This window comes from Bubalus kerabau, chromosome 6 (assembly GCF_029407905.1).
Source record: "Bubalus kerabau isolate K-KA32 ecotype Philippines breed swamp buffalo chromosome 6, PCC_UOA_SB_1v2, whole genome shotgun sequence".
In the NCBI taxonomy this organism is placed as follows: Eukaryota; Metazoa; Chordata; class Mammalia; order Artiodactyla; family Bovidae; genus Bubalus; species Bubalus kerabau.
The window spans coordinates 57,338,695-57,364,946 of record NC_073629.1 but is presented as its reverse complement, the minus strand read 5'-3'; the positions used below and the strand labels follow the sequence as shown (position 1 = coordinate 57,364,946).

Genomic DNA, 26,252 nt, shown 5'->3' with positions numbered 1-26,252 from the left:
CCTAGAAATTCTTGAGCATCTACCCCCAAAACCAGAGTCTGCCTATTTTCTGCTTTGTGCTTTCACCTACACCTCTGACTTTATGGGGGGCTGTCCCCAACTACCTCTCTCTGAAAAAACAGTTAGCTTACAGCTCCAGTTAATAATTCCTGGGTGTGACAGTGTTTCAACCTACAAACTCCTTTGGAAATCCTCTAGCCTGCCTGAATAGGTTTTTCCGGCCACATGTGATTGTTCAGAGCCTCCCAACTGTGAGAGGCAGGAGATGTTCTAAACTGTCTAAACACAGATTCCTTTGAGTAGTTAAAAGATTGATTAGAAATTGTATTGGTGAAGGGTTTTTCACTTATTGGGCCAATGTTTGCTGCTAAGTCTCCATACTCCTTAGCTACTGTGTCCTTGGCAGTGTATTGATTGATATAATGGGTGTATAGAAATGTAAGTAGTAGCTTCAATGTTTGTAACCTTGGACCCTTGAGTTAATTCTTTTCTTGATTGAGCCCATCTCACCTTTGCCCTATAGGAATGCAACTCTATCCAATGCTTTTTGGAGGCTGGTGCCTGACTTTAGAATAATCACCTTTAGAGAAAAATAAGTTTCTTAAAATGTTAACAGGCCTCTGGGCCAGAAGATGATGCAAATCACCTGAACTTTTGCATATGATAAGTTTGCAGGAAGAAAGCCTGGCTTACTGCATGACTCTACCCCTTCCCCCATTATCCTCTATGCACAACTTAAGGTATAAAAACTACTTTGGAAAATAAAGTGCGGGCCTTGTTCACCAAAACTTGGTCTCCCCATGTCACTCTCTCTCTCTCAAATTCTGGCTGAGTCTCCATCTGGAGCGCGGAACCCGCCATGCTTGCTAATTATGCCTGGGCTTCTAAGATCCTACCAGGGAGGCCTCAGTGTCTCCTCTCCTTCCGGAGAACGGAAGGACGCCTGCGGCCTACGTAAGTGGTGCAAACTTCTTGTCTAGAAGTTTTATTGGTCTCCAGCGTAAACCAAGCTACTCAGCCTCTTTTCTCCACTGAATTTTCCTACTGAGCTATCCTCATTCTATTACTCTTTATATCTTTGATGAATATTTAAATAAATAGGTCGCCAATGCCGTCTCTCCTTCGAATACCCTGGATCAGCCGGGGCTGGACCCCGGCAGCATTCCAGGAAGTCTGGCTCTAGGTGAGTGACCACACCATCATGGTTATCTGGGTCATGAAGATCTTTTTTGTATAGTTCTTCTGTGTATTCTCACCACCTCTTCTTAATATCTTTTGCTTCTGTTAGGTCCATACAATTTCTGTCCTTTATTGTGCCCATCTTTGCATGAAATGTTCCCTTGGTATCTAATTTTCTTGAAGAGATCTCTAGTCTTTCCCATTCTATTGTTTTCCTCTATTTCTTTGCATTGGTCACTGAGGAAGGCCTTCTTATCTTTCCTTGCTATTCTTTGGAACTGTGCATTCAAATGGGTATATCTTTCCTTTTCTCCTTTGCCTTTCACTTCTCTTCTTTTCACAGCTATTTGTAAGGCCTCCTTAGACAACCATTTTGCCTTTTTGCATCTCTTTTTCTTGGGGATGGTCTTGATCACTGCCTCCTATACAATGTCACGAACCTGCATCCATAGTTCTTCAGGCACTCTATCAGAAATAATCCCTTGAATCTGTTTGTCACTTCCACTGTATAAACGTTAAGGGATTTGATTTAGGTCATACCTGAATGGTCTAGTGGTTTTCCATACTTTCTTCAATTTAAGTCTGAATTTGGCAATAAGGGGTTCCTGATCTGAGCCACAGTCAGCTCCCAGTCTTGTTTTTGCTGACTGTATAGAGCTTCTCCACCTTTGGCTGCAAAGAATATAATCAATCTGACTTCAGTATTGACCATCTGGTGATGTCCATTTGTAGAGTCATCTCTTGTGTTGCTGGAAGAGGGTGTTTGCTATGACCAGTGTGTTCTCTTGGCAAAACGCTATTAGCCTTTGCCCTGCTTCATTCCATATTCCAAGGCCAAATTTGCCCGATACTCCAGGTTTCTCTTCATTTCCTACTTTTGCACTCCAGTCCCCTACAATGAAAAGGACATATTTTTTGGGTGTTAGTTCTAGAAGGTCTTGTAGGTCTTCATAGAACTGTTCATCTTCAACTTCTTCAGCATTACTGGTTGGGGCATAGACTTGGATTACTGTGATAGTGAATGGTTTGCCTTGGAAACAAACAGAGATCATTCTGTCGTTTTTGAGATTGCATCCAAGTACTGCATTTCGGACTCTTTTGTTGACTATGAGGGCTACTCCATTCCTTCTAAGGGACTCTTGCCTGCAACAGTAGATACAATGGTCATCTAAGTTAAATTCACCCATCCTAGTCCATTTTAGTTCACTGATTCCTAAAATGTCAGTGTTCACTCTTGCCATCTCCTGTTTGACCAAGTCCAATTTACCTTGATTCATGGACCTGACATTCCAGGTTTCTATGCAATATTGTTCTTTATGGCATCGAACTTTACTTCCATCACCAGTCACATCCACAACTTGGGTGTTGTTTTTGTTTTGGCTGTGTCTCTTCATTCTTTCTGGAGTTATTTCTCCACTGATCTCCAGTAGCATATTGGACACCTACCAACCTGGGAGTTCATCTTTCAGATTCCTATCCTTTTGCCTTTTCATACTGTTTATGGGGTTCTCAAGGCAGGAATACTGAAGTGGTTTGCCATTCCCTTCTCCATGGGGATTGTACTATGCCATTTTAAATAAGGGACTTGAGCACCTGTAGATTTTGGTATCTGCAAGGGGGTTGGGGGTCTTGGAACCAACCCTCCACAGATATGGAAGGACAGCTATACCACAAAGCCTTCCTAGAGTCAGAAAGATGAACCTTTAAAGAAAGACTGTGAAGCAGTGCAGAAAACACAAGGGAGATGCTCCCAGCACTTGGGGAAAACTTGGGCAGGAGCCTGGAGGTGGCATGAAGGAGAGTGGTGAGGCTGCTGGAAGTATTGTTGGCTGGGGTGAAGGAAGGCTGCAAGAAATAGTGTGGGGCCAACGGACAGCATTTGGGAAGCTTGGGAAAGAAGAGGAGGAAGAACAGGAGGAATGTTTCCCTAAGTGTAAGCCTTTCTCTTATTCATTAACACCAGACTCATGCCTTATGCTCATTATCTGCATAAAGGTGTCTTGGGCTGTCTGTATTATGCTTGGTTGCTTGCAGAAATGGATAAAGAGTGTCTGAAATAGGCATACATCAGAGATTTGTGGGTTCAGTTCCAGACCACCTCAATAAAGTGACTACTGCAATAAAGCAAGTCACATGAATTTTTTCCCAGTACATATAAAAGTTAGATTTACATTATATTATAGTCTATTAAGTGTACAATAGCATATGTCTAAAAAGAAGTATATACCTTAATTTTAAAAGTCTATTGTTACAAATGCTAACCATCATCTAACAACACAGGGTTTCCACAAACCTTCGATTTGTAAAAACCTCAGTATTTGCAAAGCGCAATAATGTAAAGCACAATAAAATGAGGTCTGTCTCATTCTGCCTCAGGAAACCATGGTAGAGATGAGGCCTCCAAAGCCTCCTACCTGGACTAGAATTTCTGTAATCTACTTGCACAACCAACCTGCAGCATTCATCTGGAGCCTTTATTTCTTCAGCCACATTACATCAAAAAAAAATTATTATTTTTGGTTGCACTAGGTCTTCCTTACTGTGCATGGGCTTTCTCTATTTGCCGCGAACAGGGGCCACTCTTTGTTGCCGTGCACAGGCTTCTCACTGCAGTGGCATCTCTTATTGTGGAGCACAGGCTCTCGGCATGTGGGCTTCAGTAGCTGTGGTCCACAGGCTGGTCCACAGGCTCAGTAGTTGTGGCTCCCTGGCCCTAATGTGCAGGCTCAGTAGTTGGTGCATGGGCTTAGCTGCTCCATGATATGTGGGATCTTCCTGGATCAGGGATCAAACCCATGTCCCCTGCATTGGCAGGTGGATTTCTATCCACAGGGCCACCAGGGAAGCTTCCAGAATTTTCAACTGGGTGCTGCTCACCTGCTGGAGCTGAGGACAAGAATGAAGAGAGAAAGAAGTTTCCTCTTTCCTTTTTTTTTAATTTTTAAAATATTAATTTATTTTAATTGGAGTCTAATTACTTTACAATATTGTGGTGGTTTTTGCCATACATTGACATCAATCAGCCACAGGTGTACATGTGTCCCCCGATCCTTTTTCCTTTTAAACAGTGACTCTATGCTGAGCATCACTGATGGTGGAGATGGAATAAAGAGGAGGGAGTGGGGGAAGGAAGGTGAAATGCACATAGAGGGCGCCAGGGCCAGCTGCTCCCCTGGTTGCTGCTGCTTTAAGCTGTGCTGGTCATCTGTGTGTCATTCAGGTCTGGACTGGACATGATTATTTTTTCTCTCCTGTTCTTTTTGTGACACAAAAGCAACTATGGCTCTGATTCCAAGCACAGTCAATGAGCAGCTACCCAGGTGGGGAGGGCGTGGGCCCTACAAGTTATCTGTCCTAAGAATGGCATCTTGGCAATACTACTCTGTCTGTCCCAGCCGGGGAGGAATGGACAGAAGGTCCAGCACATACAATTGATTCCGAGGGAAACAAGAAGAGGCTGGTTTCTTCTGCGAACTTTGCCTTAAGCCTGGAATATATTCTCTCAAGAGTAGAACCTAGGTGTTTCCTCAGGCTGCCAGGGCATTTCAGTGTTATCTGAGAAGTGCATAATAGCTATTTGCTGAGATAAGAATTACACCAGGCTTGGCATCTGAAGTCTTAGGTCTGAGATCCGGCTCTTTAACTTCCTAGCTACGGCTGAGTTGCCTTCTTCACGGCATAGTAATGAAGGGCAAATGAGAAACGTTATGACAACACTTTAGAAAACAGTAAGGCTGTGCAAATATTTGTTGGTTTGTTATTGTTACCTAGCAATACTAAGGGATTGCCCTTGTCTAGGTTCCAGGTAAATAGCCAGGGTCTGTGTAACTGAAGGCTTGGCAGGTTCAATTACAACTAAAAGGGTGAAATTAGATGATAGAGACTCTAATACGGGCTTCACTGAGAAGACATAGAGTAACACAGTGAGCAGACAACACACAATTTTTCTGAACAGTTGCTTTGGGTGGTTAACACTAACTCCTTCTCACCGGGGATTGGGTGAGAAAGATTGTATTTTATAGATTGTATTTAATCCCTCCCCCACCCTCAGCTAGCTTCCCAGGTGGCATAGCGGTAAAGAATCCGTCTGCCGGTGCAGGAGACACAAGAGACACTGATTTGATCCCTGGGTTTGGAAGATCCCTTGGAGTAGGAAATGGCAACCCCCTCCACTGTCCTTGCCTGGAAAATTCCACAGACAGAGGAGCCTGGTGGGCTATAGTCCATAAGGTTGCAACACTGAGTTGGACACTGAGCATGCATGCCCACCACCATGCACTGAGCTAGCTAGCCCACCACCAGCATTTTGCCTTGGGCATTCCTGAAGGCTTGGCCCCCGGCTAGCTCCTTCTCCTCCTGTGGGTTTAGCCACACGTGCTTCTTGAGAGTTGTCCCTCCTCAGTGGTCTTGCTTGCCTTTGTCTACCGGGCCTGGTCCCAGCAGCTGACCCTTTGCTCAGTTTCAGTTCCTGTCTCCATCCTCTCCTAGGTCTCCATGCTTCAGAGTCCCCCTTGCTTCCCAGCGCCCACTGCCCTCACATTTCCCCACCTGAGTGGGGAGGTGGGCGACTTGAGTTCCACCTTCCCACCTGGGGTAGGCTGCCTTCTATTGGAGCGCATCTTTCCCAGCATTTGGACAGAAGGTCTTTTCATGGTGTTGAGCGTTTACTACCTGCACCTTCTGATGAGCAGGGCACTCCACTCCCTGTGTCTGTTCTTCAGCTCCTGCGACTCTTCCATGGTTAACTGATTAGTCATGCCGAAGCTCCCCCAGGTTCTTATTACATTTTGCTGAGAACAGGGAGTCACTTCTTTCTGTCTGGGAGGTGACCTCTGAGTCTTAGCACTGGGTGCTTTTCTTAGGCTGCAGATCACTGCTGGGGTCCTGCCAACCCTACACCATCTTAATGCTGTCTTCTGTATCTTCCTAAAACAGATTTTTCCATGACCACTTGGGCCTATGAGCCAGTTTTAAGCTCCCAGATTGTCCCAGGAAACTCACCTTAACTTCAAGGATAACTTTCTACCTGTTAGGCTATATCAGCCTTCTACCCTTGCCTCTGTTTATGATCCCTTTGGTCTCTGCTGAGCACTGGAGATGTGGCTTCCATCTCAGGGCTCACCTCACCAGTTCCAGAAATCCCAGTGCTTCCAGTGCCGAGGACTGGGTCTGCTTATCCTGTCTGTCGTCCCCATGGTTGGAGCTGGGAAGAAAGAGCTTCTGGGCAAGATGCCACTAGCAAGCCTGTGTCCCTAAGAACAACAGACCCGTTTTCTCTCTGGTCGTTCAGAAATCTACTTCTCTCACAGCTGTGTGAAAAGAAGCCAAATGCCCATTCTTAATGTGCAACAACTGAGGCTCACATGCAAACTGCTGTTATCTCAGTGGGAGAGCAATTTGCAACCATTTAAAATCCTTTCACTCTTCCCCGCTCCTCAGTGTATGGTTATACACACACCAGTCCATATTTATTAGTGCAGATGGTGAGAGTCTCGTCATTGAAAGGGCTTAGAGCACAGGGGGAAATGGATTTTTGGCCTCACTCTGGCCTTATAAACAAGAAGGCTTGAATGATTTTAGGTTCCTGATTCTTGCCTCAAAAGAGCACAGTTTGCTTCTCTCCAAACACAAGAGGTTGTAAATTGGTAATTCATCTCCACCAAAGGCCACATGATGAGCAATTGTAGAAGTATTTTTTTCCTTGTTGTGCAAAAGAGGAACCCGACATCTGAGTGTGGGTTCCAGCTGGCATTTGCCTTTGACCGTTTGCAGCCCAAATGTAAACTGTCTTGATGAATCCTCGGCTCCATGTACCTCCTGCCCTTCACCTGCATCACCTCCAGGGCTATCACAAGGGGAGAAGTCAGCTCAGCATTTCCATGTGACTTCTTAAAAAAAAAATTTTTTTTTGTGGTGCAGCTAAAAAATAAATCAGTTCTAATAAAAACATTTATACTATATTCTTTATTGTCAGCTAATCCTGCCTGAACTCATTAAATGGCAGTGTGTGGGTTATTTGCTGTCAGTGAAATTATCAAAGGCATTTTTCAGCTGGAGCACCAGGAAAACATATACTTCAATGCCAACTAAAACAATAATGAGGAAATGTTATGATCAGTCTTGACCAGATGACCCTGCCCATTTTAGATTAGTTCTTAATTTCAGCACAAGGGTCATCCTGTGAATTCTTACAATAAGTCACTGCTCACCACTCACATGAAAAAGATGTGACTTATTAGAAAACTCACTGTACTCATTGCAGTTAATGAGATGTGGAAAGCTTTGTAATTTGATTTGCTGGGCCATATGCTGTAAAGGGATACTGCTGATTTCATTCCTCCGTATTTAATTTAAGCAGTATGCAATACCTTCTTCATATAGCTACTTATATCATAAAAATTAACTTGGGGTATAAAAAATACACCATTGTGGGGTTTATTACTTGGTGTGGTTCAGTTTCAAGTGTTTTTTATGGAAACATCTGTAAGTAATGTGTGTGGGGCTAATTTTAAATCCCGCCAAATTTTTTCCATTTAACATTTGGTTTAACTGACAAGCTTTGCAGAAGTGGTTTTCAGAGCTGTCGGTAACAGATACATACAGTATTCCCAAGGCCATAGCATGTTTTTTTAAGGAAGATAAAAGTAATGCAAAACTTTTTAAAAAAACCTTTTTTTACATGTCAGCATGTACAAGCTAGCAATTTAGAATGTAGTCACTTCTATCCTGTCAAGCACTGAAATCTGAGAAATGGGCCAATGCCTACCCTCCCGGGTGGCCACCAGAAAAAAAAACATGCTCTATTTTCCTTTTGATTAAAAAAAAATCCCTCACCTAATTCTAAGGGGGCACCAAGAGTGGGTGCCTGATCCAAGGGCCTGATCAAAGCTGATCTGTAAAACCATAAAACAGAGCGTCTCTTTTCTTCATGTGGTGGGGTTAAGAGAGAAAAAAACCCCGACAACCTCGAGTTAAATTTGAACTTCAGATAAACAACAACGATTTTGGTATAAATCTGTTCCCCCGGCGCCCAGTATTTTTGCTGGCTAAATCCGGTAACGCTACCGCCAGGGTCAGAAGTGTTTGCTGACTCCATTCTATTCACGGGCACGGAAGCTTTATTTCAGGTTGTTTGATTTCGGTGGCTGACGAAATGAAACAGCTCGACCGGCAGGCGGGACAGCCGAAGCCATAAATACCCACCTCCGGGCCTGGGCCGGGAGCGCGCTCCCTTCCCATCCTGGCTGCGCGGAGGAGCTGACTCAGCGCCGGGGCAGGCACGCGGCGGGGACCCCCAGGAACATAATTAAACCGTTTCCAGGCCTGACTCTCAAATAAAATGCTGTGTGGGAAGGGAAATTTGAGGGGGAAGTTAAACAACAAATGGAGAGGTGTGGAGTGAAACCTCAGGGAAACTGTTGGTTTTGCTTCAAGGGAATTGAATTGTGAAACTTGCAGTTGCGAAATTTGCAGTTGCGAAATTTCACTCAGTCGATTCTGGTGAGAATCGAAGTTTGTTTTAATTGTCAATTAAAACTCCTGCTGCCTGGGTCTTGGGGATCTAGCTAGGTAGGGAGCCAAGGGGCGGCGAGAGTGGGAGCCGGTGTAGGTCCGATGACAGAGCCGGCCACTGGGGGTCAGGATAAGCTTGCAGAGTGTCCCTGCCGCCGGCTGAACTTTCTCCGGAGGAGATACCCTGCCGGCCCCAAGAAACTCAAGGCCTCCGGAGAAGGTGGGGAGAGACGCAACTTAGGTGTCCCTGGGGCCCGTCGCGTCCTCTTTGGAGGCTGGCCTGGCAGCCCATTTGTAAGGTAGATCTAGGCCCCCACACACGTTGGGACCCCACTGTCGGGCACTATATTGCCTTTATGAGAGTCAAGCAGGCTTGCCGTTGACAACACTCTGATAACAAAAGAGGTGTGGCCTTGTTGAAGATGTTATGTAAAAGGAAATCATTCCTTTCAATATTAGAACAAGGCAGAAAGGTCCAGCCCTGGGTTTTCTGCCTTATGATTTGTTTTTTTGAACTTAAGAAAAAACAACAACAACAACAAAAAAAAACAGAAAGGAAAAACCACCTCCAGTGTTCAACCAAGCTTTAATTTTTGTTTGTTGCTGCCTTTTTTCTTCAAATCAAGGTTGCCTTCTCATTAACCCTAGATGCAGCCACAGAAAATTCGATTCCCCTCACTGAGGGATTAACCAAGGAGAAGAGTGTGGGGCTGGGGAAACCTTGAGAGTCTTGAGATCAACGAGTCTGAAATGTTTGAAAGGAAAAAAAGCTTCAGTGGTTTAAGAGCTTCACTAAGACATTTTAAAGAAAGAATAAAAATTGCCCTTATTAAAGAGCTTTGGCGATCCAAATACATGTCCATTTTCTTTTGTCAATAAGGTATCTGATTCATTCTGTGCATCGTAATGCTTAATAGAAATGCTAGAATTCCTATTCAATCCCCAAACAGTCTTAAAGCCAACTCTATGATTTTTGCAAAGACCAATTTTTTGTTAAAGCTTCACGTTTCTGTTCCTTTTGGTGATGGTACACTGAAGAAAAACCCAATGCCTTTCTTAGTACCTGAATGAGAGAGGAAAATGGCCCACATCTTTCAACTGGGCCCAAATGTTTGGGTGGCAGGCCTGCTTGAATTGGGAGTGATGTTTAGAGCTGATCTATTTTGAATATCCATTAATTCACTCATTCAACCAGCATCTCCTAAGCACTCATCATATCTGGTGCAATGTCTAGTATTAGAGTCATGGTCTCACCTTCCAGCAGTTCGCTGGCTGGTCAGGAAGCAGACAATGTGAGGAGAGACAGAAGTTATTCTACTGTATTGGAAAAGGCACTCATCTTGTCCTCTCTTTCTCATCTAGAAGATGAGAAAAAACCAGGTCGGTCAACATGGTTTAATAAACAAATGGTACCTTGACAGTAACAATCAAAATCCAGTTTAATTTGCTAATATCCATCCTTCCTGGCCGACTGCTTCCTTTTTCTAGGGGTCCTTCTTATTCTCCCAGTGACCCAAAGTGCCCTTTGAAACCACCCCCTCTGCCTTCAAACCAGTGGGATCAAATGGGGATGTGGGCAGAAAGTAAGCTGAGCACTTGTACTCTCTGACTTTGTAACCAGCTGTTGAATAGCTTGACATGGCTTTACTGTTAGAGTGAGGAAACCACTGTTCTTTTCCTTCTGGAATGAAGAGAAGCCAGAAGTTTATTTAATCTTTTCTAGGCAACTTATTTTATTGCATTTTTAATTTCCTCTCTTGCATTAACATGACCCTTTTCACTGGCTTCCCACGCCTGGTGCTTAATTACTTATCATTAGCAATGTACACGGGGGCCTTGCTGCATATTTATAAATGTGATCATTAGTACATGGAAAGACAAAGGCTTCTTTAAGACTGTCATTAGTTATTCTGTTTTCATGGAAATGTTCATTAGGAGAAACTACCCACCTGGTTAAATAATTATAATTAAAAATTGGTAGTCTCCTTTGCATTTCGAACTTGCTGTTTGTTCCGTCTGTTTGTACGTAGCTAAACAAGTCATATTTGGCCAGTATTCTATCCTTCATTTTCACAAAAATCGTCAACAAATACAGACTCTTTGTTATTAACCTATAGGTGGTGACTGATTTGCAGTGTGACAAATATAATTTTTGTAATGCAGCAGTTATTTCCAAACCCATTAACCAGCCATGGAATGGTGCTTCAGTGAATAGCATTAAGGACCTCTGGTTGATTTCATTTTCTGGTCTTCTGTCAATGGTGCAAATTGAACTCCAGGTTTCTAACTGAACTATGTAAAGGGTCTCCTCTAGCTCCTCAACCATGGAGACACCAGGCTGGGTGGCCACCTTTCCCTTGCATGTGCCAGGCAAGACAAGTGGCAGTTGAATGGCATGAATGCTTGTGTGTCAGCGTTCGACTCTAAGTTCTGAACTAGGGGTAACCACAGCAGTGTTCTAGCTGGGGCCAAGCCAATGCCTAAGCAAATAGAGTCCACAAGGAGTCTTCAAATTGCTAGCAAATGGCCATGAGGCCCATACGTGGTTACGTGTCAGCTGAGCTGAAACAAATGAGGTGACAGAAACACAAGAAAGGAAGCCCGGTCATGCTGCTGCCCACTCCCCTCTGCCCAGACTGGTCCTCAGCAAGCCACCACCCCGAACTGATGAGAATATGCCAGTGATAAACCACAACTGTGGGAAATGCTGGGTGGAGGCATAAATATCATCTGTAAACAATTAGGCAGCCACTGCTCATTCAGTGCCGTTTTGAGAAGCTAAGGAAGTCTGCAATCAGTTATATCTCCAATTACCATAAAAATATATTAGCCATTCATTCATTTATTAATGATTCATCAGTTAACCACATATAATGAGCAAATAATTAGCAGTGCTGTACAGTTGCCAAAATTGAAGAAGTGTTGGCATTTTAAAGATGAAAGGTTGCATTTATGCAAAAGTCTGGTGATGATAAAGTTAATATGAAAGATAATTATAAAAGTGGCTGTCCTATATTACAGGCTGAGGTACTACACAAGTTGCCTAATTGAACCGAAATTAATATTCTTCCCAAGTCTGTGTGTTGCCACACACAAACTGCTGAATTTCTCCTGAAGATCTCCCTTCAGTAAGGTGCACTGCACAATACAAGTTAATAAAATGCCAGACAGCTAGACTGTGTTCTTTGTTTGCTTGGTTCAGGGCCTCGTGGAAAACAATAAATTGCATTCATGTCAGCTGAGGCCCATCCCTTTGCTAATTACCGTTTGGTGCTGAAATGACTTCTGTGAAATTGGGAGCATGAGGAAACATACAGCCATACAAGGGAGGCTTTTCAGAGTTTTGCAGTAAATGTGAGATAGGCCTCAGGCACACAGATGTTAAAACAGTGAATTCCCCCACAGATTACACTAATGGAAACCCTGTCAGGGTAAGTCAAATCCGGGTCTGTGGTCAAAATCTAATTAAGGTTTCTGTACTTAAAAAGAATATGAATGCCTGGGGGTGGCGATGAATGTATAAGAAACTCACTTGTTTGTAAAATTGTTAGCATGAATAGTAAGTATCGTGGGGCTGTTACCTGCCATGTAACACCTGTTTTCTGAGTCGCTCTCGGCTTTTGCTGGATGGATCAGGGAGGGTGGTTTCAGAGGTCAGTGAATCCTGCCCAGGCCGCAGTGACCTCTCGTCTTTGGGGCCTGGTGCAAGGCAGGGTTTGAGGTCACGGATGAAAGTGGATCCTTAGAAGTCACCCTGGAATCCCGGAGGATTTTTTGCTTTGCCACATGAAAACCGCACCAGATGATCCTGCCCAACTGCCTGGCGCCACTGAGGAAATAGTTCCCGTGAAGGGTGTGGGGCCGGCCAAGTCTCCTCTCTGGGGAAACAAAGGGTCGTCTGCTGCCGGGGTGCGCCCTCCAGCCTGGCCGCCCTGCCTTCCGAACAGCTGCAGTGGGCAGGCGCGGCCCTGATTCTAATAGAGGAAATGAATTTATAATGCTGCAGTCTCTTCATTTTCACCGTGCACAAATTTCCCCTTAAATACTTAAAAACAACACTCAGAGCTGGATATACCTTAAATTTCGAATAAATGAAACCTTAATCCAGTCTGTTGCTGAGTCTGAGTTGTTATTAAAGAAATAAATTTGAAACAGCAAGTGGTTTGAGAATTTTTGAATTTAATTATTTAAATCTACTTAGGGTAACTCTCACACGCTATTTCAGTTTCCCATTGAGAACATGAATTCTGGGAAAGGTATCCCACGCAGGGCCCTGGAAATATTAACTTTCATGTACAACTGTGGGCTCAGCTGTGCCACCCTCCTCCCCCAAAATGCAAAAGAAAGAAACTTGGAAATTCTTTTTATTTTTTCCTTCTGTAAATTTTAGCTAAGTGATAGAGGACTTATTTTTCAAAGAATAAAGGAAGCCAGGTCCTCTTCTTTCAGTTTCTCGGGCCTTCTTCAGTTGCATTGCTTGTGTGTCATGACCTGAAGATCTTTAGCGAACAGGCTTACACAGTCATTGGTTGAGCAAAGTTAGGGAGCAAAAGGTAAAGAGAGATGATGAGCTGTACTATTGAAATGGCCAGCAACCTCATTAGGGTTATTTTGGCCAAGTGAGTGTCTGGGCCCTGGTATTTGACAGTTGAGAAAACGACGACTCTTCTGATGAGTCCTAAGAGTGATGTCCTAAGGATTCTTGGGGCGGAGCTCCTGGCCCTTTCGGTGCCACTTGGCTCCTGAGGCTTGGAGAGTCATGATCAGGGTCCCTGGCACCATTGCCTTTGTTAATAAGAGATACCTCCTGATATTAGCAGTCCAGTTTTTTAAAGCATCCACTCTGGATAGGGGAGGGGGAGAAGGTGCAAGACTTAGGCACAAATGTATGACTTTACCTTTTTCTCCAGTTTCCCAGGATTTTAGTATGCCACAGGATAGGCTTGCTTGGACCCTGTGAGGAGGGTTAAATTACCGTACACAGGTGAAGAATCTCGCTGGAGTGTGGTCTTTCCTCCCTCAGTGAGATCCCAAAGCCTGAGTCAGAAAGAAGCCCAGCATCTAATTTATTCCTATTTTCTGCTGGCCACTTGTTATTAATTGGAACTGCCAAATCCTACACTCAACCCAGACTAACAAGAGGACATTGACTTGGAGGGATTTTTAGATGCAGAATTCTATCTTTCTGGTCAATATAAAAATCTTCAAAGAAGCTAAAACCTTGGAGAAAAAAGCAAATCTTAGTGTGGGGCCCAGCCTTAGCCTTGATGTTGTACCCAATAACTGCAAAGGACTATGGAAATTCAGTGTCCAGAGGATGAGTGAATGTTTTACCAACTAAAAGAAAAGGCAGAAGAGCACTAGACAGGCGTTTCTATGAGAAGTAAGGGCCAGTGGTTAGGAATTGTTCAGAATCAAGAGTTTCTGGGTTTATGTTTTTAATAACTGTAGCATGGTCTTAAAACTAATTCCGAGTATTTAATTTTTATGAAATCTATACGTATTTATGGAATAACTCCTCCTTTCCAGGCACAGTGCTGGGCCCTAACACTTCAGAGAGGAAAAGCCATTGTTCCTACTCTTGGGGGCTCTCATTTCTGCTGAGGGGGTGTGGTGGGGGCAGGCACTCAAGCAGCGTGAATCCGACTCCATGTAGCCAAATTTCTGCATCATTACAATGCTTGGCATGTAGGAGCCCAATCAACGTTTGCTGAATGAAAGGATCTGCTAAGAGGGGAGTGTCATGTTTCTTGTCTTTCTATTGTGATTTATAGCACTAGCGTTTATAATTCATTTTATGCCCCTCTATGCTATATAAGTAGAGATTATTAAATATCATCATCATAAACTAGGGTCTTAAACACCAGTTATATTTTCCTATGAAGTTAGTGACATTTAGATTCTTTTGTTGGGCAGATGGTGTCATATTGCACCTGTTGGAAAAGTAGGCATTTGGGGAAGGGACATTAATTCAGAGCTATTTATAATATAAGAAAATACTGGGCTTCTTAATAAATAAGTTTTTACTGTTTCCCAAGGAAGTAACACAGATCCTAGCCTTGTTAGTTGCTCAGTTGTGTCAGATTCTTTGCGACCCCATGGACTGTAACCCACTAGGCTCCTCTGTCCATGGAATTCTCCAGGCAAGGATGTTGGAGTGGGTTGTATTCCCTTCTCCAGGGGATTTTCCTGACCCAGTGATTGAACCCATGTCTCCTGCGTCTCCTGCATTGCTGGCAGATTCTTTACTGTCTGAGCCACTAGGGAAACCTTAAATTATTATTTTCTACGAGACTCTAACTCTTTGAATTGGAGCTTCTGAAATTGAAAGATCATTTTTTCTTAAAGCTCTACTCTACATTTCCTCTTCATTTCTGGTTTTCTCTTTCACTCTCAGGATTGACTTTTAATTCCAATTTGTTCTCAGCCTTCTCCTGCACAAGTCTCTCTCCTTTGTGTCTGTCTCCATCCTCCTTTTCCCTCTCCTGCCAAGACATTTCATTCCTCAGGGATGCTCCTTACACCACTATGGAGCCCAACTCTACTATGATCTGTTGGGGTGTATGGAGCAGCTGTCTCAGCCTGGATTTCTGAGCTTTCATAACCCACCCACTCCCAGTCCACCCTGGGCGGAAAGCACTACAAGAGCCAGGCTGCCTTCTTCATCATCCCCCGAGTGTTGTGTTTGTTTCTTGGGCCTCTGCTCATGTTCATGTCTTATCTGGAGGTTGTCTCCTCCTGTTGCACCTTTCTACACATCGTATATCTATTAACCATCTCCTCTTTGAACTTGTTCTTTTTTCTTTCTTTGATCTTCACCTCCTCTAAACTTCTATTGCTCTTTCTGTTCTATCCTATAGTTTAGTCTTAGCTTCCCATATAAACCCAAAGCTTCTTGTAGCTATAAGAAGCTACAGTATTTATTATGTACCAGGCTGTGTATTAAGGTGTGTGTATGTGTTAGTCGCTCAGTCAAGTCTGACTCTTTGCGACCCCATGGGCTATAGCCTGCTAGGTGCCTCTGTCCAGGGAATTCTCTAAGCAAGGATACTGGAGTGGATAGTCATTCCTTTCTCCAGGGGATTTTTCCCAACCCAGGGATCAAACCTGGGTCTCTGGCACTGCAGGGGATCCTTTACCATCTGAGCTACCAGGGAATTAAGGTACCTTAAGCCCCCTGTATTAAGGTACATTATGTTATTATTTCATTTAATCTTTATGACAACCCTGTGATGTAGGCATGATTGTTATTTTCATTTTACAAAGGCCCAGAGAGCATGAGTGACTTACCCAGGTCATACAGTTAATAAGAGGTAGAGCTGGGTTATCTGGTGGATCAGTGGTAAAAAGCCTGCTTGCCAATGCAAGAGACATGGGTTTGCTCCCCAGGTCAGGAAAATCCCGTGGAAAAGGAAATGGCAACTCATTCCAGTATTCTTGCCTCGAAAATTACATGGACAGAGGAGCCTGGTGGGCTACCATCCATGGGGTCACAAAAGAGTCGGACATAACTTAGCGACTAAACAACAACAATAGCTGGCTTCTACAGTCACTACACCGAACCACCCAGATCCCCCTTGGAATGGAAGGACTTACCCCTCAAATTGGTGGGAGTGCTCCTGGCTAATAATCCTCAGCTGTCAGCCTTCTGCTACCTACCTTTGCTTAAGTGAGTCTCTTTATTCAATGTCACACCCCTTTGCTGGGGTAGCCTGCATCAGAATGCTGTTTTTCAGGGGTATAAAGGACTGCCCATCTCACCTCAACTTGGGACAACTCCAATGTGCAAACCAGCTTCAGAAGTCTGAGGCTGGCTGAGGTGATGCTAAGATGGAATTCTGGAGCTTGTCTACCTGCTGTTGAAGATCATAAGATTAGTGGAGTTCCAAGGAAGGTTGAACGTACATCTAGGCAGGTGTGCTGTGTGACACCAAGTTCCTGATTGGGAAGCAACAGGCTCTTGAGATAAGAGACTGTGACATCTGAATTGATGTGCTTGACATCTCAAGTCTCCAGATTCCCCTGAACTCCTGGGCCCACAGGAGGGGCCCCCTCTTCTCTGCTGAAGACCAACACTGCTCCTCTCTTGTTTGACAACAAGACAAATGGATTTCCTTCTCTTGAAGATCTGCCTCATGTCCTCTCTCTCGACAGCCAGACTATTAAATAGGGGAAATGACAACACTGCCGGCTGGGGAAGTGCTGATCTTACTAGGGGAGGAAAGGTCCTATACCTGGAAGGAACTGCAGGATCTAGGCAACAATGCTGGCAGGATCCGGGACACTACTTAAGGGACTGGGTTCTGGGAGTACTGGATCAAGGTGGGTGGAATATGAAGTTATATTAAAGAGGATTTATCAGTATGGGAGCACTCTCCTGGGATACAGGACATCAGCAAGGGTCCTGGGATACCTTACTGTTTTAAGACTGCTCTCAGACGCCTGAAGAAAGTAACAGTCTACATAAAGTGAAGTAGAAATGAGTTATTGTGGTAGTGGGAGAAAGGATTAAAAAGGCTCAAAGAAATGGGCTTGGCAAAGTAGAAATACCACAGAAGGTCAGAAATCTCACCAAAATATGTTCATTGGGAGGTTCCAGAGGACAGACTATACAGATTTTGAAGAGCAGTTCCTGGTATGCTCTGGGACTCTGCATATTAATCATCAAATGATTATGAGGCTAGAACTGTCTCTTATGAACTGTTTTCTGAACTGAACAGAAACAGATCACAATGGACAGTTAATAGATTCACCAAAGTTGGGTGGGGAAGGCTAGAGGGAATCCACTGCAAGATGGAAAGGGTGCATTTAGGATTGAACATGAGCAGGGCCGGAGGGCACAAGTAACTGCATGATCAGGTGGCCCAGACCCCAAGTCATCATCTGCCACCATCACACTGCCTCTCTCTCAGTGCACACTGTGGCTGCATGGGGTCCTTTGTGGCCAGTTGATGGAGAAAGAATGTAAGAAGCTGAGCTTGGTTCATGAATGTGTTGTCCTGATATGTAACTGCAAGCGGAAATGGACTGCTGCTGTACTAAAGCCCTACTCAGGAGTGACCTTGAAGTCACCAATCAGTGGAAATTCTCTTTATAAGTATAGCTTCAAATGGTGTACCTTATCCACTATGTGGGGAAAGAATATAGATAAACTCATATGCAATGGCAAATGGCTTGGCTGAATAGTCAGGAGTTAGAAGGAAGAAGATTAGAAGACAAGGAAGTCTGGGGAAGAGGCATTCCTGTGGAAATGGGCATGAGGTGTGGAGATCTTTGAATCACAGGTTAACTTTCACCAGGGAGTGTTTAACACAGAAGAGGTCTTGTTAAATAAACAAGAAGATAGAATGACCAGATCAGTTGACATCAGCCAGCCACTGCCATCGATCACCCCAGGCCTGGCACAATGGATGCATAACTGGAATGGGGTTTTTCTTTACTGCCTGCAGAGCCCCAGCTTGCACCACCATCTGCATCTGAGGGCTTGGAGTATTTGATCCATTGAGTGGATACCACATCTCGTTGGGTCACACTAAATAGCCCACTTTATGGCAAAGGAGATGCACCAGAGGGTACAGTGCTGTGGGATCTACTCATCTTATCTCACATAGCACCAGCAAGAAGAAGCTGGAGTGATGGAATGGCCTGTTGAAGACAAAGCTGTGGCAGCAGCTTGGGGATGGTGTCTGTGAGGATCAGGCGCTGTCCTCTAGGATGCAGTGTACGTTCTCAATCAATGACCATCATATGGAGCTGTGCCCCAGATGGAAGAAAATAGGCATCCAGGAACCAAGGGGGCAAAGTAGGGCTGGCTCTGCTTCCCATTATTCCCAATGAACCAGGTAGGGAATTTACACTTCCCCTCCCCACAGCTCTGGGCTCAGCAGGTTTAGAGATCTTGGTTTCCAAAAGAAAAACACTTCCATCAGGGAACACAGTAAGAGTCCCATTGAATTCTAAGCTATGGCTACTGGCTGGGCATTTCTGATTTCATGAGCCAAGGGACCACCATCTCAGCACAGGATCTGACCCTGACCAAGAAGAAGTAGGACTGTACTTATACAACAGGGGCAGGGAGATCTATGTTTACCACCCAGGGGAACCTTTTGAGTCTTTGGGTATTCTTTTGCTCAATTTTGATGATAAATGAACAAAATGCAGCAACCATGGCCTGAGAAGAGAAGATCCTTTAAGGATGAGGGTGCTGAGGATAAAGGGAATCTAAAATGGTTTTAAAGAGGGAAATAATGATATCAGTGGTCATTGTGAATCTGACTGTAGATGGAGTTGCTTCAGCTACAGTAGGAGCTGGGCTGGTGGGGGTAGATGCTGCTACTCTCAGGGGCTCAGTTTCTTTGTCTTTCAGGCTGCCTGAGTGTTTAGTCACAATTGGTGCTTCCATTTCTGATACACCAGGTTAGGCTGTGGGATGGCATTTACCATCTCTTCATAGACTTTTCATTTTATTGGAAGCCTGTTATTCATCCACTGAGCATTTATTACACGTTTACTATGTCTTCGACTTTGTTCTTTGTATAGGGATTGAGAAAATGAATAAGAGAAATAAGACGTAACGCTTGCCCTTAAGAAACTCACAGTCAGGTGGAGGAAAAAGATACTTAACCAAACTATTATAAATACTACAGTAAATGGAGTAGTAGAGATGAGCGTAAAAAGCTTGGTGGTCAGAGCAGAAGGAGAATGTAATGCAAAAGTTTCCAGGAGTTGATGCCTGAGCTTAGGGTTATAAAATAGGGAAGATCAGGGTGCAGTGAAAGACTATTCCAGGCAGAGCAAAGGTGAAAAATAACGTGGCTGGATGTTGCTAGAGCCCAGAGGACAAGGTCAGGGAAAGCAGTGATCAGGTAGTGGAGGCTCTTATATTCCATACTGAACAACATAAACTTATCCTGTGGATGACATGGAGACATTGACAGGATCTCAGTGGGAAATGGGGTTCTAATGCCTCCTTCAGTCTTTTCAATGTCCTGCTTGCAGCTGCCCCTCTTACTTCCCAGAAATGCAGCTGCTTGAGTGTCTTTTGGTCACTGTGCATGACACCTTACAAAATTATTTTATTCTGCAGCAGATCTTAGTTCTGGCAGATACTAGTGAATTTGGCTTTTATTTTTTAAATTTATTTTTCTTTTTATAGAATTATTGTTGCTGTACAATATTATATGTCACAGGTGTACAATATAGTGATTTACAATTTTTGAAGATCTATTTATAGCTATTGTAAACTATTGGCTATATTCCCCATATTGTACAATATATCCCTGTAGCTTATTTTACACCTAATAGTTTATACCTCTTAATCCCTTACGCTTATATTGTCCCTTCCCCCTTCACTCTCCCCACTGGAAACCACTAGTTTTTTCTCTTCACCTGTGAGTCTCTACAATCTGCTTCTTTTATGTTATATTCACATTTGTTATGCTTTTTAGATTCCACATATACGTGACATCATATAGTATTTGTCTTTCTCTGTCTAGCTTATTTCACTTAGCATAATGCCCTCCAAGTCTATACACATTGCTGTAAATGGCAAAATTTCTTTTTTTATATTTAAGTACTATTTTACTATATATATATACACACACACACACACACACAACAGAAGACTGGATATATATATATGTACATATGTACATCGCATTTTCTTTATCCGGTCACCTATTGATGGACACTTAAGTTGCTTCCATATCTTGGCAATCATAAATAATACTACTGTGAAGACTGTGGCGTATCTATTCAGGTGACTTTTTTGTTGTCGTTGTTCTGATATAGTTGTTTTTTTTTTTTAAACTTTACAATATTGTATTAGTTTTGCCAAATATCGAAATGAATCCGCCACAGGTATACATGTGTTCCCCAACCTGAACCCTCCTCCCTCCTCCCTCCCCATACCCTCCCTCTGGGTCGTCCCAGTGCACCAGCCCCAAGCATCCAGTATCGTGCATTGAACCTGGACTGGCGACTCGTTTCATACATGATATTATACATGTTTCAATGCCATTCTCCCAAATCTCCCCACCCTCTCCCTCTCCCACAGAGTCCATAAGACTGATCTATACATCAGTGTCTCTTTTGCTGTCTCGTACACAGGGTTATTGTTACCATCTACAGGTGACTTTTTAAATATATTTTTTTCTCTCTTTATTCTAAGTATTTTTTGCATCTATTGAGATGACCATATGGTTTTTATGCTTCAATTTGCTGATATGATGTATCACATTGGTTGATTGATTTTCAGATATTGAAAAATCCTTGTATCCCTGGGATGATCCCACTTGATCATGGTATGTAATCTTTTAATGTATTGTTGGATACAGATTGCTAGAATTTTGTTGAGGATTTTTGCATCCATGTTCATCAGTGACATTGGCCTGTAATTGTGTGTGTGTGTGTGTGTGTGTGTGTGTTATCTCTGTCTGGTTTTGGTTTCAAGGTGATGGTGGCCTCATAAAATGAATTTGGAAGTTTTCCTTCCTCATGAATATTTAAAAAATGTTTTTTCAAGTGGCTTTTAAAAAGACATCCTCAAGATCACTTTCTGTTGGTAGGGTCTGTAGCAGTGGAGTTACTGATGCCTTTTCAGCTATTCTAGATTGCTGAAAGTTGCCCCATTTCCTCCAAATTATTTAAAACAAGAAATACCTAAAGGCATGGCAGGGTAAGTCCATGACTGATTACAGGCCCAGAGTTCTAGGAGAACATTGTTGGTACTTTGAGATAACTATCCAGAAGCGCCTCACATTGTTGGTGCTTGGAAAGGCCTCACTGGTGTGGACTACTTTGCTGAGTTAGTAAAACTCTCTGATGATCATTCTAAAGACAGAGAACCCGCAAGAGAATATGACTCAATCCTAGTCACAAAACCCAAGATTTCAGCATCCCAAAGAAGCTTAAAGAAGGTGATGAACTCTAAATGTCAAGAAAGATCATCAAGTATTAGGAAACAAGAAGATGGGTGAACTATTTTGGCAACAAACTCCAGATCAAATTAAAAGTCAACACTGTATTCCAGACAGAATCCAACGTTTTATGTAGATGAACTCAAATATGTGGTAGAGGTCACTTTTGGCTTCTTGGTTATTTTATTCACTAATAACCATATAGAAAACAAAATCATGAATTGGAATACTCAACAATGAGTTTAAGAAATACAACCAGTCTACTGGCATGAAAACCTACTTGCTTGCAAAAATGGGGTGGTTTTGAAAAATTATGTCACTAGGATGAGCCACTTGGACCAGCTGTCCCAGATTAGAGACCCATACAGACCTCTATAGCTGAACAGTTTGTGTCCTGCGTCAGTACGTGGTCTTCTCTCATTTCCCATCTAGATCACATAGTGTGTGTGCATGCTAAGTTGCTACACTCATGTCTGATGGACTGTGGACTGCCAGGCTCCTCTTTCCATATGGATTCTCCAGGCAACAATACTGGAGTGGGTTGCCATGCCCTCCTCCAGGGGATCTTCCAGACCCAAATATCGAACCAGCATCTCTATGTCTCCTGCATTGGCAGGTGGGTTCTTTATCACTGGCACCACCTGGGAAGCCCAGAACACATAGATCTAACACCAAATGTTTTTCCAACACAGGCCAAGGTGCCAACTTACACATCACACACAGAGACTGCAGTTTGATATCAGGCATTGTAAGTGAGAATTATGGAGTACCCTTTAGAAATTAGGTAGCACTCTGATATAGCTAAGATTGGAAAAGGCAACAGCAAGTAGTCAGGGCTGCACCCAAAATCATTCTCTTGTGGGTAGCTTTTTGTGAGCAAAAGCACCTGGTATGAATTGAATGTGGGAGAAGATTTACTAAGTGGTTTCTTCTTAACCTATTACATCTCCTGTTAGGTTTAATTCAAATGTTATAGATCTGCATAAAAATGGTTACATTTTCAAATGGCTAGAAGAACTGAGTGGAAAGTCCTCTAGGGGTCTCTCGGTTTCCAACCATGCCTCTGTTCCCTCCTTCACCCAATTGCTACTCTCTCCCCTGTAAAATCCCCTTTCAGTCCCTAGTAAATTGGACTCTTTAATCCCAGTATAATTTCCAGCCTGTTTCTATTAGAAGCTGGGTGTTTCCCACAGTGATTCACTTGGTTGCCCTGCCCAGAAGGGACCAAAGACATCAGCTACCACTGACTCTTGCTGATTGGACTGAAAGATTAACAGAAAGAGGCAATGAGTGCCGCTTGGTTTCATTAGACTGAAAGAAGCATGCTTTCCTGGGGGAGGAAAGGACAGATTAAACATAGTGATAACATTGACTCAGATGGATTAGTTTTTTTTTTTAGCCTCAAATCTGACAGTTTTATCCATTTTTGAATTATAAAAAAAGAAGTAGAGACCTGAAGTTTTCACACCCAGCTGTGCTACCAACTTTAGGACATGGTTTTCTCTACCTGAAACATTATGCACAGTAGGATGATGCAGTGATCTCTGAGTTTTCTTTTACCTTGAAAATTCATGAAAAAGAAGCACATATGGCCACCCTGGATGGCAATATTGCTACTGTATGTTTTCTTTAAACAGAGTCTCAAATCCATTCAATATTAAGTAGATTAGTAATAGGAACCAGAGACTCTGAAGAGGCCACCCTCATATACAGGGAATTTACTGTCTTGCCCTGTGTATTTTGTGTTTATTTCTGCTGACTCCTAGGTGGGGGTTGATTCTAGGGAAGTAACATTTATTTGAATCCAAGTGGAGGGAGAAAGTTTCTCCCTCATCTCTCTTTCCCAAACAATCCAGCTTAGTTCATCATCTTGTGTTGACAATACTTATGAATGCTAATGAGCTCATAAATGCTAATTAATAACTCCATGTGCTTCTATTTATTGGCAAATATAGAGATCCAGGTGCAGTGTAGACCTGGCCCCAAACACAGTGCCTCTCTCTATCTCTGAGCTGAGAATAGGGATAGGATGATTCCTGCAGTACTGCTGAAGTCGGGGGCCTTTACACATCTTTTAATACATGCAGGAACTATGATTAAAGTCTCACAGAATTATCAATTTCTGATTTTCCATGGAGGAAAGAAACTGGGGTCAAATCCAGCGAATAGCAAGGCTAGGTTGGGCTCTCAATCTCTGGGGAGGGTCAAAGCTCAGTGGTGGACAGGGCACCCTCCCCAGCATGCCCTGAAGGCACTGCCACCTTGGCGCTGAGTGGGCGATGCTGAGAGCTCCACATGGAGGAACAGAGAGAAGGGCAATAGGTCTTTGGGGGCAGCACTCAGCACCTTTGTTCTCTTACAAATGCAGCTGCCCTGTCCCCTCAACACCAACTTTTGCTCCAAAATCCTCACAGTGCTATTGTGTAGTTACTATTTATTACTACTCCTATTTGAGCATATGGTAGACTGAGGCAGCAGGGTGGTATCACTTGGCCAAGCTCACACAATAAATCAGTAGCCAAGCTGGGATTTGAACACGGCCATCACCTTGAAGGGGGCTTCCCTGGTGGTTCAGATGGTAAAGAATCTGCCTGCAATGTGAGAGACTCAGGTTTGACATCTGAGTTGGGAAGATCCCCTGGAGAAGGGAATGGCTACCCACTCCAGTATTCTTGCCTGGAGAATTCCATTGACAGAAGAGCCTGGTGGGCTACAGTCAGTGAGGTTGCAAAGAGCTGGACACGACTGAGCTACTAACATTTTCACTTTTACTTCATCATCTTGAAGGAAACCTGTTTCTAGACCGCAGCTTGGGGTGCAGCTCCCAGGGCTACTGGGGACTCGGATGCTGGGGGTAGTCCTCCTCAGGTGGCTCTGGAGTCAGGACCCTGCTCCCTAGAGACCCTGCATCCCCTGCCTATTCAGGACCAGTTTTTTTTTCCAGCCTGAAGGGATGGGGATTGGACCCACTTCCTCTTCCCAGACGTAATTGCTTTTGACCTCCAGAGCCTCTCCTGACTTGGGAACCACCCTTTCCCCTTCAGTGCTCCCCAGTCTTATCCCTTCTCAGGGCCTGCTGGAGAGTCACTGTTGAATTGACTTGGGATCTCTGCCTCGTAGGGAGGAGCTGTGCCCACTCCAGGGGAGAGGAGCTGAAGCTGGACACCAACATCCTGATAGATCCAGGCTTCCCAGTGGTGTAAACTCATAGTGTAAGCTATGAGCTTCTCCAGAATAGTGGAACTTCTCTTTGTGAAGAAAGAGAAGACCTTTATCAACCCCACACTCTTTTCAAAGAGGCTTTCTGGGTGGCACGGCACAGTCAAAAGCTTGAGAGGCAGCAGGAGAGTCACTAACTCTGACCCAGTGCAACGGGCTTTTGAAGGGTGGGGCGTGGGAGGCAGGAGAAGAAGTTCCCCAAAGCCCCTGACTCCATGGGTGTGATGAACACTTGGGTAGTTGACACCTCTGCTGCGGGGCTCCTGGTCCCCACTCCTGGCCCCATGGCGCTGGTGGGAGGGGGCCCCACCAGCCCCCAGTGGACTCTCCAGGGATAATTGCTCATGTCTGTTTCTTCTCTTTCCCAGGCCTTGGAGAGGAGTGTTCCAGGAAGGGACCTGCTACAGTATGATGACCTGCAAAGGCAGCCCTCCCACCTACATTTCAAACTCCGAGTCAGCCGTGTCAGTCTGAAGCAGGACTGAGGATGATAATGGGTCAAATGCAATTAGCAGCTGAGAGCACTGTGCATTGCCATCTGATTTAATTTTTTGCCCATCAGATTCCAAGAATCTTAGTGCTTAAAAGCAACTAAACAATTGCTCTATTGTGCTGAAATAAAGCCCAGTTAATTCAAAAATCAATTGCACCACCAGGTGGGGAACACACTGGCCCCAAACAGATGGGGTCGAAAACTCCCCCAAAATGCAGTCTTGCTAAATTAAAAACTTGATCCAGGAGTGGAACAAATAGGGAGCCATGAATGGAATGGAGTCAGGTCCACTCAGGCGAATTCTTTCTTCTCCCCTTCTTTTTCCTGCCTTTTAAAAAAGAAAAACGCGCCATTCCATGTCTATCAGTGTCAGCGTCTGTGCAGAGCTTAGCAGTTCAGTGTCTTGCTTTAATTAGTCTGAAAATTAAAGGGCAACTCTGGGCCAATGTGAGTGATTATGAAAATAAAATACATGTACATCCCATGCAATCCTCTCATTTAATTAATAGTCTTGTAAACTGTACAGCTCACTTTAAGGCGGTCTCGCAGTCTAACAAGTCCATTTAAATATCCACTTCATACTTAACAAAATGTGAGGGACATACCGTAGCATACGGTCCCTTCTCAAGTTTCACTGTCTGAAATTTTTCAAAGCTGACCCAAGTCAACCTGAAAAATGTTTAACACCCTAGGCTTGAACACAAGAAACTCTGTGATGAACAGACATTCAATTACATTTTTTAAAAGTGAGAAGCATTTTTGTAAAATAGAGACTCTGGAAACTAATTGGCAGCCACGAAACTTGTGAGCGAAGGCCAGATCTTGTGGGGAACTTTTACTACAGTAACACGACTCAAAGAAAATGTGAATAAAAGGCATCTTTGTTTCCCAGTCAAATTAGCTGATTAAGAAATAAAACATCTTAACGTGTT

The 26,252-nt window shown here is 43.7% G+C and overlaps 2 long non-coding RNA genes across 2 annotated transcripts; one reads left to right on the top strand and one right to left on the bottom strand.

Annotated features, from left to right (window-relative positions):
* Positions 1 to 3,677: 3,677 nt before the first annotated feature.
* On the bottom strand, positions 3,678 to 13,083 carry LOC129655185 (uncharacterized). Its single transcript, XR_008715812.1, has 4 exons — positions 12,273 to 13,083; positions 9,946 to 10,049; positions 6,302 to 9,436; positions 3,678 to 4,065 (listed from the first exon to the last, which is right to left on the bottom strand). It is a non-coding gene; the product is annotated as an uncharacterized LOC129655185 (long non-coding RNA).
* LOC129655186 (uncharacterized) lies at positions 9,948 to 26,252 on the top strand. Its single transcript, XR_008715813.1, has 3 exons — positions 9,948 to 12,122; positions 20,948 to 20,993; positions 25,196 to 26,252. It is a non-coding gene; the product is annotated as an uncharacterized LOC129655186 (long non-coding RNA).